Below are 10,812 nucleotides of genomic sequence, written 5' to 3'. Positions count from 1 at the left end.
CACATCCCCACCATTCCTTTGAATCTTCTCCAGGTTCAGTGGCTGTTGAATTTACATTCTTCTCTGGGCTGTTAATGAGTATATTGATTAATACTGGCTCTGGTATCAATCCCTGTGGGAGACCAATTGATACTTCTCTCCCTTTTGACATAAAGCCATTGATGATAAGTCATTGGCTCCTAGCTGTTGGATAGATTTTTGTCTGCCTTATTGTGTTATTATGCAGGCTATGCAACTCCAGCTTTCCTATTGAGTTTGTGGGTAGAAAAAACCTAACAATTTACTAAAAATCCAACTATGTTATGTCTGCCTTAATTAATTAATTTCTCAGTATAATTGGGCCTGAGTTTCCTTTCACAAAGCTGTGCCAGCTGCTACGTGGTTCAACATAATCTTGGCCATTTCTGTCAGGTTTTGTTTCTATAGAATCATGAGATAATTTAGGATGGAAGGTCATCTGGTCCAAGCCCTGGCTCAAAACAAGTTCTATTAGATCAGATTGTTCAGGGCTGTGTCCAGTGAAGTCTTGAGCACCTCCAGTGGTGTGGGTACAGAAGCTCTTTGGGCCGCCTGCCCATTTTCATGGTAAAACCCCCCAGCCTTACTTGTATTTGATATTCATTCCATTGTTCCAATTTGTGTCCATTGCCCCCTGTCTTATTGCCTCCAAGAAGCATTTCATGGCACTACCACATACCAGTCCCAGCTCCCAAACTGGTGGACTACAGACACATCAGTGCCTGTTTCCCTTTGTCAAAGGCAGTGAGATACACCAGGTTTGTCAGTGCTAGGGACAAAGTTCCTATTTCAAGTTTTTGTGGACCCACACACATTGGGACAGTGGAATGGACCCACCAGATCAAAGGAGTACCCAGAACATCCCTGCTGTGCACTGCGAGTGCCAGCTTCCTCCTGGACCTGTCACCTTATCAAGCGCACTCAGCACAGCTTACGTAAATATTTGCTCACTTTGGAGCAAATACTCCTTATCCAACTATCTTCCTAAGTGATGAGGATGTGGGAAAAGAGCCCCTTCTTAATGCCTCTGACATGATAAACATTCAGCTCCAGTAACTGAGGCCTGGTTCAGTCAGAGCCCTTACAGGGGAGGAGTGCTTAAGCAAATTATATCTCAATGGAATCAATAGGACTTTGGCACTTGCTGAATGTTTAAGCACGTGCTGAAGTGTTTACTATTCAGCCCCTCATTTAGCTCCCATTTAATTAAACAGAATCAGATTCTCACAGAAGTAAATCACTGGAGTTTCTCCCAAAGGAGTTTTTCCAGTTTGCAATAATTGAAGAGTTGATGCAATGTCCCAACTCTACATCTTCTTTTTTAAACATTCAGGTATCTGTCTGTCTGTCTATCTACCTAACCTGTGTTATTTTACCTCCTAAATGATAAACTATTCAAAGGAGAGATGCTGTCAGAAGCAGCCAAGAGGGACACAGGTTTCATCAGCTACAAACGAAGTTCTGAGCCTTTGGTAAATGAAATGGAACTTTTCTGATATTATTGTTGTTCAAGTCTAAGCTGATATAAGCATCTCTGCTTCTCCTAATACAGGCTAGGATTTCTTTGGAAGTTTAGTGCTTCCACTCCAGATAAAAGCAAGTCATTTGCTGCTTTCATCATGTCACTACTAATTTCCAAACAGTCAAACCTGCTGCTAATTTATTTACTGAACACTGAAGCCCTGTTAGCAGGGGCTGCTACTGAAACTGCTTTCTGGCCTTCGGCTTTTGTTTGTTGACAGCCTGATTTCCCAGTAGGCCATTTCCACCTGTGTTTCTGTTGTTTTTAGTGCATGTCTTTCTTTCTTCTTCCCAGTGAGTGTCTCCCAAATGGCTCCTGAAGGCTTTTCTCATCTTGCCTCGCTCTCTCATCCCCTTCTCCCTCCCAGCTGCAAGGACTCTCAGCTCTGCTTTCAGTCATTCTGCAGTTAGTGGTTGTCTACACTGCTGAGCTCCCATGGGGCACTAATTTTTGTTTCAAGGACAAGATTCAAAAGAGTTTGCTACACACAGGTTGCAGGGTGCACCTTCAGATGTGCCTTCAAATAGACTTTGGAGATTTGAATATATGAGCTTCTGAAAATCAGTTTTTAAATTGCAAGGGAGGCCTATTAAGTGCTGTAAAAATTTTTTTTTTGCTTTTCTATTTTAAAAGCTGCATTAAAAAAAGTGACTTTTTTTCCCTTCCTTTCTCCCATGACATTGGGTGGAAATAGAAATTAGGAGACTGCCATTTCCCTTTAACTTCATGCATATCAAAGGCAGAGAGATGACAGAATAAAATGATTCAGAGAGTGGCCGGCATACTAGGTGTCTGGAGGAGCCAGTGAAGAAAGATATTGAGATGTTTCCGTGGTTTCTTTGCAACAAGTCAGTGTGCCAGGAGCTTTAAGGGTGCAAGAAAGGTTCTAAGATGATTTCCATGAATAGAAAAATTCAGAGGCTGCACAGGTTTAAGGATTTATATTTTAAGATATTATTTTAATTTTGCATTTCTTGATACTCCCTTCATAGCTTCTGGTTTACACTTACTTTATCTTAACCCCAGTAACATGTAAATCTTGTCGAGGTCCATTTTGAGAGGACTTAAAACTACTGGTACACTGGGCTTCAAAAATTCTCCTTTGCTTGCACGTTAAATTCAAGTGGGATTTTGTGCCTCAGTTTTGAAGACTTTGTTTCTAATAAAGTTCATAAAACTCAATACAACTGCTTATCTTTTGGCTCAAGCTTGGAACTGCAGGTTGGGGGTGTCTTCTGGTTAAAACTGCTGGGCTCTTGATTTCTCAAACTGGATGTTCATGTCTAGTAAGTACTTCAGATTTTTTTTTTTTTCCTACTTTGCCTCAGTTTCTCCTTGGTAAAACAGAGGCGGTAAGAATGTCCTGCCCCAAACAGGCACCGTGAAATGGTTCAGAAACAAATATTGATGGGAGAACTTTCAAAACAGCACTGGAGCAAAGTTCAGGGAGTGCAGCTCTGACACCCAGTGCTGTGCCTGGAGGCCATCCCTGCACATACACCCAGAGGCTCAGCACTGGAGCTATAATCTACTAACCTTGAGTGAGTCTCTTAGCTGCTGTGTCTCTCCATTTCCTAATAATATCACAATAAGACTAATATTTACTTTCTTCACAGTCACATTGTAGTCAGAATGAATTAATGTTTATAAAGGACTTGGGAGTCCTTGGATGAATGGTCTCATAGAAGTGCTAAGCAGAGCATGCATTGTCATTTCCTTGTAGATAAATACATATCATTTACATGGCTGGACAGAGCTGCTCACACAAGCATATGCAACGTCTCAGTGCACTCAGGGTAGCACAGGATATAAGAACAAACCCAACAGTCCTTGACAATTCACGTCATTTTGCTTTGAAACGAGTATATTTTCTGTGAGAACAGAGCTTATCATGTAATCTCCAATGAAAGTTATGTTCTGCCTTTTTACAGTTGCCATGATGCAAATGTCATTTGTACTCTCCTTCTTTATGAAAGTTAACAGTTATTTAAGAGATCAAAGTTAATTATCACTAAGGAGATCATTTTTACCTATCAACCCACTTTTGTAACCCCACTATCACAAGTAGAAGCTTTATGCTAATCAGTTTTCTAATTTCCATAAATTACTGATAGAATTACTTTTTTTTCAGCATGAAAGTAGATCTGTTGGTGAAAGCTCTTGAGAGGTAAAGAGACAGAGAGAAAATGAGGTAAGGCGCATTTTCAAGAGTTTACCAGCTGACTGTGGTACCAAGAAAATAAAATTCAAATCATTAGTTTCATCATACCACAAAACTTGTAGATGCTGCAGCTTCCCTGCACTGCAGAAATCTGATGCACACACATTGTTTCAATTTAACATGGTGATAGAATGGAATTGAACGTGAGGATCACCGTGTGACCCTATTACATGTGAAGTGTCTCTATTAGAGCTGCAGAGACAGCATGCCAGAGGAGCTGAAATGTGTTGATAGAAACAAACAGATATACCTTTTTAAAAGCAGCAGTCAGAAGCTCTGCAGTGTGATCCAAGCGTGTTCTGCTGGAGAGGGCAAAATAGTCTATCCTAGGGGAAGATAATATTAAGAAAGAAACCCTTTCCACTCCATCACAGCACTTTCTGCGCAGTGAGCTTGCCAAATGGAAGCTGCTGCTGCTGCTGTGGAAGTTGTTACTGCTATGACTGACAGCTGCTGCAAAATAACCTCAGCGACAGCATAGAAGGAACAATAAGAACTCAAAATGAAGCAGATGCGGATATTTTGGGTATCCCCTTGGTCTAAAAGTTGAGTAAAATAATTGCTTAGTAATTAACAAGCTTGTTGCTGTGCTGCTGCAGCCTTTTAGACTGATGCTGATGAGTTCCAACATAAATTAATTGTCTCCAAGGCAGAGTCTACAACCTAGAGCTAAAGTTGTATCCATACCTCACCTGAACCTCTCCATATTTGTGGAGCTTCATTTGGAGTTGGTAACAGAGCAGTTCACCTTCCAGTGGGCATCAGCAGATTTCTGCTTGACCACTACTCCCTAGAATAGGGAGGGACCTGCGTTGTCATTTTGATCACGTTGAAATCCCAGTGTCTCCTGTCTTTGCCTCTGTACCAGTGGCAGTTTCTGCAGCAGTGTTTTTAACCCAGATGAAGAGTCCAGCTGCTGGTCTGCCAGGTGCCTGAAGCACTTTCCTTGTCCAGGAAGGAACTGGCAACAAGGCAAAGCCCAGAGAGACCAGTGGCACAACCAGTGCCACATCCCCTCTGTCTGCCACAGGCACCCCACATCCCCCAGGACACCATCTGGGCAGCCCCACAACCCCAACAAGCTCCAGAGCTAAATGCAAGGGACACCTGAAAGCACCCCAGGAACAGGCAGCCACAAAGGAGTGTGAAAGGACCTTAGCTTCCCCCTGGCTGTGAGGTTTTGTGTCACTGCTTAGAGAAAAGCGACACAAAACTCTATTCTCTCTTGGTTTTTTATTCCTCGACCTTCACCTCTCCGTCACACATGCACCTATTTCTCTTCAAACGCAGGAGCCACCCCATTGAAGTCAGCAGGACTCTTCTGGTGCTTCAAGCCAAGCATGCATATGCCTGGATCCAGTTGATATTTACAGAAGGCTCCTTTTGAATTGGCTTTTGATTATACCACCTGTGTCAGAGGGTTGTTCCTTATTGCATTTGTGGACAGCAGGATCAGCGTGACTTGTTTCCATGTGAGAAAGATGGCAAAAGATTGCAAATATAACCTTTAACATTACAGACCTTTTTTAACTGTCATATACTGCACTGAACGGTGTATTTGTGGTTGAAAGGGAACATAAACTATGATGCAGAACACTGAGGGATTGAGAAAATGTAACCGTTGAGCGGATGGTTTGGGGTTTATTATCCCATTTATTTATTCTGCTGGATATCTGTAGGATAATATGATCAATGAGTTGGAATCCTTCTTGTTTCTACCAACAACAAATCAAACCATTAATAGGCCAATAAAACCCCAGGATTTGGAGAGACGGGAGGAGGGGAAGTAATTGCATTGTTCTGATGCTAACGAGGCACATCTATCTTGAAATAACTGATTAAAGCTGGTGTTGACACAAGGCCTTTGCACAAAAAAAAAGGGCAGAACAAGGTGTGTAGTGCTGGGTGGTGCTGGGATCCCAGTGGCAGCTCTGTGTTTTCTGCACATGCTGTGCAAGTGGGATGTGGGAAGCACCTGTCTGGGGAGAATTCATCCTGCTTAAGCCTCCCTGTGCAGCACAGGGACAGGCTGGCAGTGCAGTGGGACAGGAGCACACAGGGTTCACGGGGCACGTTGTGTGGCTGATAAATAGTTCCACAGCTGTGTGATTGCATAATGATAGCCACATTCATTCACCTGCCTATCAAAAGCGATGCATTAAAGTTTGAGCTCTCTTCCCCTGGGTCCACAAAGAGACATTTGAGTGTTAGCTTATAGTCTTTAACATTCCTCCTAGCAGTGGGCTAAGTGCAGTGGGGTTAAACACAGTCCCTTTTGCTTAGTAATCCATTAGCTAATGGGTGTGTAAGCCCATCAATTGGCTGTTTATTCCCTAACCCCATTAGGGTACACCTGCTGTGCATAAAAAATACACCTGACAAATCAGAGTGATAGTTGAAATAAAATAAATATCAAGTGTTGTTATAGCTGATCCATAGTGTTTAAGGCAGAAAGGGCATAACAGTGATTTGTGATGGCAGAACAAAATAGCTCGTGCTGGCTCATGGTAGCTCGAGCAGGTTGATATAAATCCCCCTGCGATCACCTGTAGGCTCCAGCACTTGTCTGTCTCTTTCCCCAGCCCCACGGGCCCCTCCAGAGGGCTGGAGTTCACCTTCAAATGCCATCTCCAAGCGCCTTCTGCAGAGCCACCGCACTGCTAAGTGATAAATTAATTATTTGGGGGAGGGGGGGATGGTGACAGCTCACAGGCTGCTCTCCTGTGAAGGCAGCCAGAAGCTTCAAATCTGTCTCCGATACCAGGCCATTTGTTTTGTCACTTCATAGGCTTTATTTATTTATTTATCTTGCAGCTCGCCCTGTGATTAAAACTGTTGAAACAGCTGTGAGCTGGTAGCAACTTTCCTGGTGCCGTGTCCTGACGTCAGTCAGGGGCTGTGGCAGTGATGGGAGCTGCCCTGGGCTGCTCCTCTGGGTGAGGGGCAGGAGCATTCCCAGCCATCCCTGTCCCCATCCCCTCAGCTCTGCAGCAGCCCCACTGCACAATGAGAAGCTACAGCAATGAACCTGTGGAACTCGGTGCCAAAAAGTGTTACTGAAATGAAGATATTATCAGAAAATGGATTAAAACAGGGCTTTTATTTAAAAAGAAAAGAAAAGAAAAAAAGAGCACCATCACCACTGACTGGGGAGGTTGATGACAGTGAGATGAGCAAGGTGGTTCAAGGTGGTCGGTCCAGTGTGGAAAATGCCCTGGGATGAATGAATAGGCTTTGAATGAGCCAGGATTGAGCTTTATGGGGAGGAGCTGGATGCCCTCTGCCATCAGGGTGCTGAGCAGCCAGGCCAGGGAGGGCAGGTGGAGAGCACACAGGTAGAAGATGGAGAAGCCTTGCAATCTCTGTGGTGGGGGAAATATGCATGGAAAGCCTCTCAGGCTGAGGAGAGCTGAGGACCAGGTCTCTCATGTCAGGGCACACGGTGTAACCTCAGGTGTGCAGGAGGCTGTGACCACAAACACTTCTGCTGTCGAAGGAAACAAATGTACAAGCTTCCTGCAATCCCTCAGGCACCTCAGGCTGGCATGAGTGCTGGCTGAGACAGGTCCAGATGTGGCTGCTAAACCCACAGCTGAGCAAGCTGTAAAGCTCAACTTGTAGTTAAAAACAAAAAGAGGGTGAGTGAGAAAGAGAGACCAGGTCAACCCAGAGCTGCGGTGGAGCCAGTGAATTGCCAAAACAGATTGTGTTAAGGTGATGGAGAGAGAGTTTGGGAATCTGGCTTGGGTTGCCTGAACCAGCACTTAGTGCTGCTGATGCACTAAGGAGCAGTGATAAAATGAACAAAGCAAGTCATCGCTCCTGGCTTGCATTATCCACAAGCTCTGGCATTTTCCAGCCGAGTGCCTGCCTCTGCCTTCCTGGCCCACTGCTGCTATTACTTTTACATCATGACTGTCGAGTAGTGTATCATTCATAACATCCCTATCACAAAGAGATTCCTTTTTAAATGCTTGGGGAGATGGAGGGCTACAAACCCTGGGAAATCAGCTATACCTAATATATTATGTAGAAGTTCTGTAATCATTATTGAACTAAAGTGCATTGAGTAAGTGGATAAAATCAGTCCCACTGTAGCATAAGTCTCCAGAGATCACAGATAAAAATGCCTCGCACTTAAGCAGAAAAAGGTAACAAAATATTTCCAGTCCCAGCAACAGCATTTTCCCCTCTACATAAATAGGGAACCCTCAGGAGAAGGCAATGATGCAGCAGAGGTTGAAGGCAAAGTTAATGGTGGCAAGGTGGGGGAGCGAGGCAGTGCCTGGGGCAGGCTTGGTGAGCAATGTGAGCTCATTGGAAATGGAAAAAGGCAGAAGGCAGAGCTCTCCCTGGCAGGGGTGGTGGGCAGGGAAGCAGCGGGCCATGGGCAGGACCCTGCAAAGCTTGGGGACACAGTGTGGGTCTGGCAGGCAGTGGAAGTGAAATGTTTGTGCTCTGTTTCCCTCTAGACCCTGCAGAAAAGTCAATTTTTATGACCAGGGGAACCTCGGGCCTTGCTTCCCACAGCTCTCACAGTTTCCTACCTGAACACGCACAGGGGCACAAATGCGGCTACACTTTTGTGCCTCCTGTGCCAAGGTCTGGTCTGAGCTTCTGCCCCCCTACAGGGAGCCACAGAGGCATCCTCGGTGGTGAATTTATCCTGAGTTATTCTCAACCAGATTACTGAGCCACTTGAGAGCTTGCACAGAGCTACAACACCATCAGTCCTTCCCTTTTCCATGCACTTGGCCAAGAGCTGCCAGGCATGGTGAGACTCTCTTGCAAACCTACTGAAACTTTTGTAAGGGTTTACTGTACAAGATACATTTTGACATGGATAAATGTGGGAAAATTAGGGATTCATATTATTTAACGAAAAAAAGGGAACAGTTTCATTCACTTATACAAAACAGGGTTTTGTTGGATGGGCACATATTGAAGAGAGTTTATTAGATGTTTCGGGAAAGGGTTAAGTGATCATCCAAGTAGGTTTTTTTCCATTGAGTTCTTCAAATGTGCATCCATATTAGTGATGAAGTTTGGGATTTTCCTTGAAAATAAGGGGGAAAATATGTGTTAGGTCACCGTACTTGCTATTCCTGTTGTGGGCCCACACAAAAAAAGCCACCTAGAACTGCAGTCCCTGCTGTTAGACTGTGACCTGGGTAGTCATTGGCATTTGTGTCCTGGAATTACTTTATTAAAGTTTCCCAAGATGTGTGCTTTTTCTCATGGCCTGCCAATCATGTTGGAGCAGTGCCATAAGCTCTGGTCTAGCTCTATCCTCAAGGGCAGCAAGGGGAGGAAGAGTGAAGAGGGCTGTGGAGTTGGAACTATTATTTATTTATTTAAAGTATTGAGCTGACCTCCACTACTGAAATATCAGCCTTAGATGCTGGGCAAAAGGGATGCCAGAGCCAGCACCTGCTGGGAAGTGGAGGAAACAGAGATGTCAAATGGGGCCCAAATCAGTCATTGTGCCATTGAGACAATGGTGCTGGGGGCAGGCAGGAGGTGGCACATGACAGGAAGGAGTGACTACAATGGATGGGTGGACAAGGAGGCAGTGACCAGCTGACCAAGAGTCTCAGGGACCTCAGTGTGAGGCTGCTGCTCAGCATCTCTGAGATGTGACCTTATTGTATCTAGTGGACTCGAAACGTTCACCCTTAGTGTGTGCACATTTTTATTAGTACAATGATAATTGTGTTTGTGAAGGGAGAAGCGAGTAGCAAGTGATGCTTCTGTAATGTTTCTGTGGGTGGGGAATGTGGTTTTTGCTAAAGCACTTCCCAAAACTTCTGTCCTGTGGAATTGAAGGAGTCTGGAGCTGAGCTGGGGGCCAGGGACTCTGTGGGAGGCTCCAACCCGTCTGTAGCACAGCAGCACAATGTGAATATTTGCAAGAGGACAGGGAGCAAGGGGCAGTAAACAGGAAGGAGCTCAGGAAATCGAGTGAATAATATCAAATGTCTTCATTTGTCAGTCTTCAGCTGCCCCATGCAATGACAGAAGATACAGGGGCTGTGGTGCTAAGCGGAGTTACATAAATGATTACACAGCACAGCTGTGGCAAGAGCCTGGAGAGACTCTGAAGGGAATAGGCAGACACACAGACAAGGCACGGAAACTAACAGTGAAGGCACCTCATCTTGCCGAGGTTTCTTTAAACTAATAAAATATTAGAGACATGCCCACACAAAATTACAACCAATCCCACTGCCAGGGGCAGACCATTCAGTCAAAATGACTACTACAGTGGCTAAAAAAATGAAAGAAGCCACTAGGTTAGGGGGCAGGAATAAGTCACATCGTTATACACCTTAAGCCACGTTTCCCTGGGTGATGACAAACGACACTCCCCTCCCTCTGAGCACAGGACCCATCGTGGGCCATGTGTCTCACTCAGCCACACCTGGATGTGCTCCCTGTACCTGGTCCTCATGCTTTGGGCTTTAGAGGGTTTTCTTCTGGCATCAGAAAAGCTGTTTGCCCTCTGTTACAGCTCTGACATCCAGGTGAGCTCAGGTTGGCCTGTCAGAACACCACTGGGGCTGGCCAGCAGACTCTTCAACATCTGAGCTCAGCAGCCTCCTGCCATCCTAACCCCCCCTTCTTTTTAAATGTGGCTGAATTTAAATTTCAAACAAATCCATTGTCACTGGATCCAAAAGGCTGAAGCAGAGCTCTTGCTCTGCTGCACCTGTTACAGGTTATACTATATTCTGAATTTAATCCCTCAGCCTGCTTTTCAGATACACTGACCCAACATCTTTGTAGTGAGCTGAGCACTCACAGAGCCCTCGGCTGCAGTGAGAGCTGCCAATATTCACACCATTTGAAAAAGAACCAGGAGAATTATCTCAGGCAGAAAAAACAGATCTCTTGTGCTGACAGAATAAACACATTCAGGGTCTGACTTTGGCAACATCTCCCCTTTCTCTAACAACTACTGGAGAGGATCTGTTAACATTAAAGAGATACCCAACACTTAACATTGCAAGGAGCCCCTTCCAGCTGCTTATGTTTTAATAACTTCATTTTT

This window comes from Corvus hawaiiensis, chromosome 15 (genome assembly GCF_020740725.1).
Source record: "Corvus hawaiiensis isolate bCorHaw1 chromosome 15, bCorHaw1.pri.cur, whole genome shotgun sequence".
Lineage (NCBI taxonomy): Eukaryota > Metazoa > Chordata > Aves > Passeriformes > Corvidae > Corvus > Corvus hawaiiensis.
Note: the sequence above shows the minus strand (reverse complement) of the source record.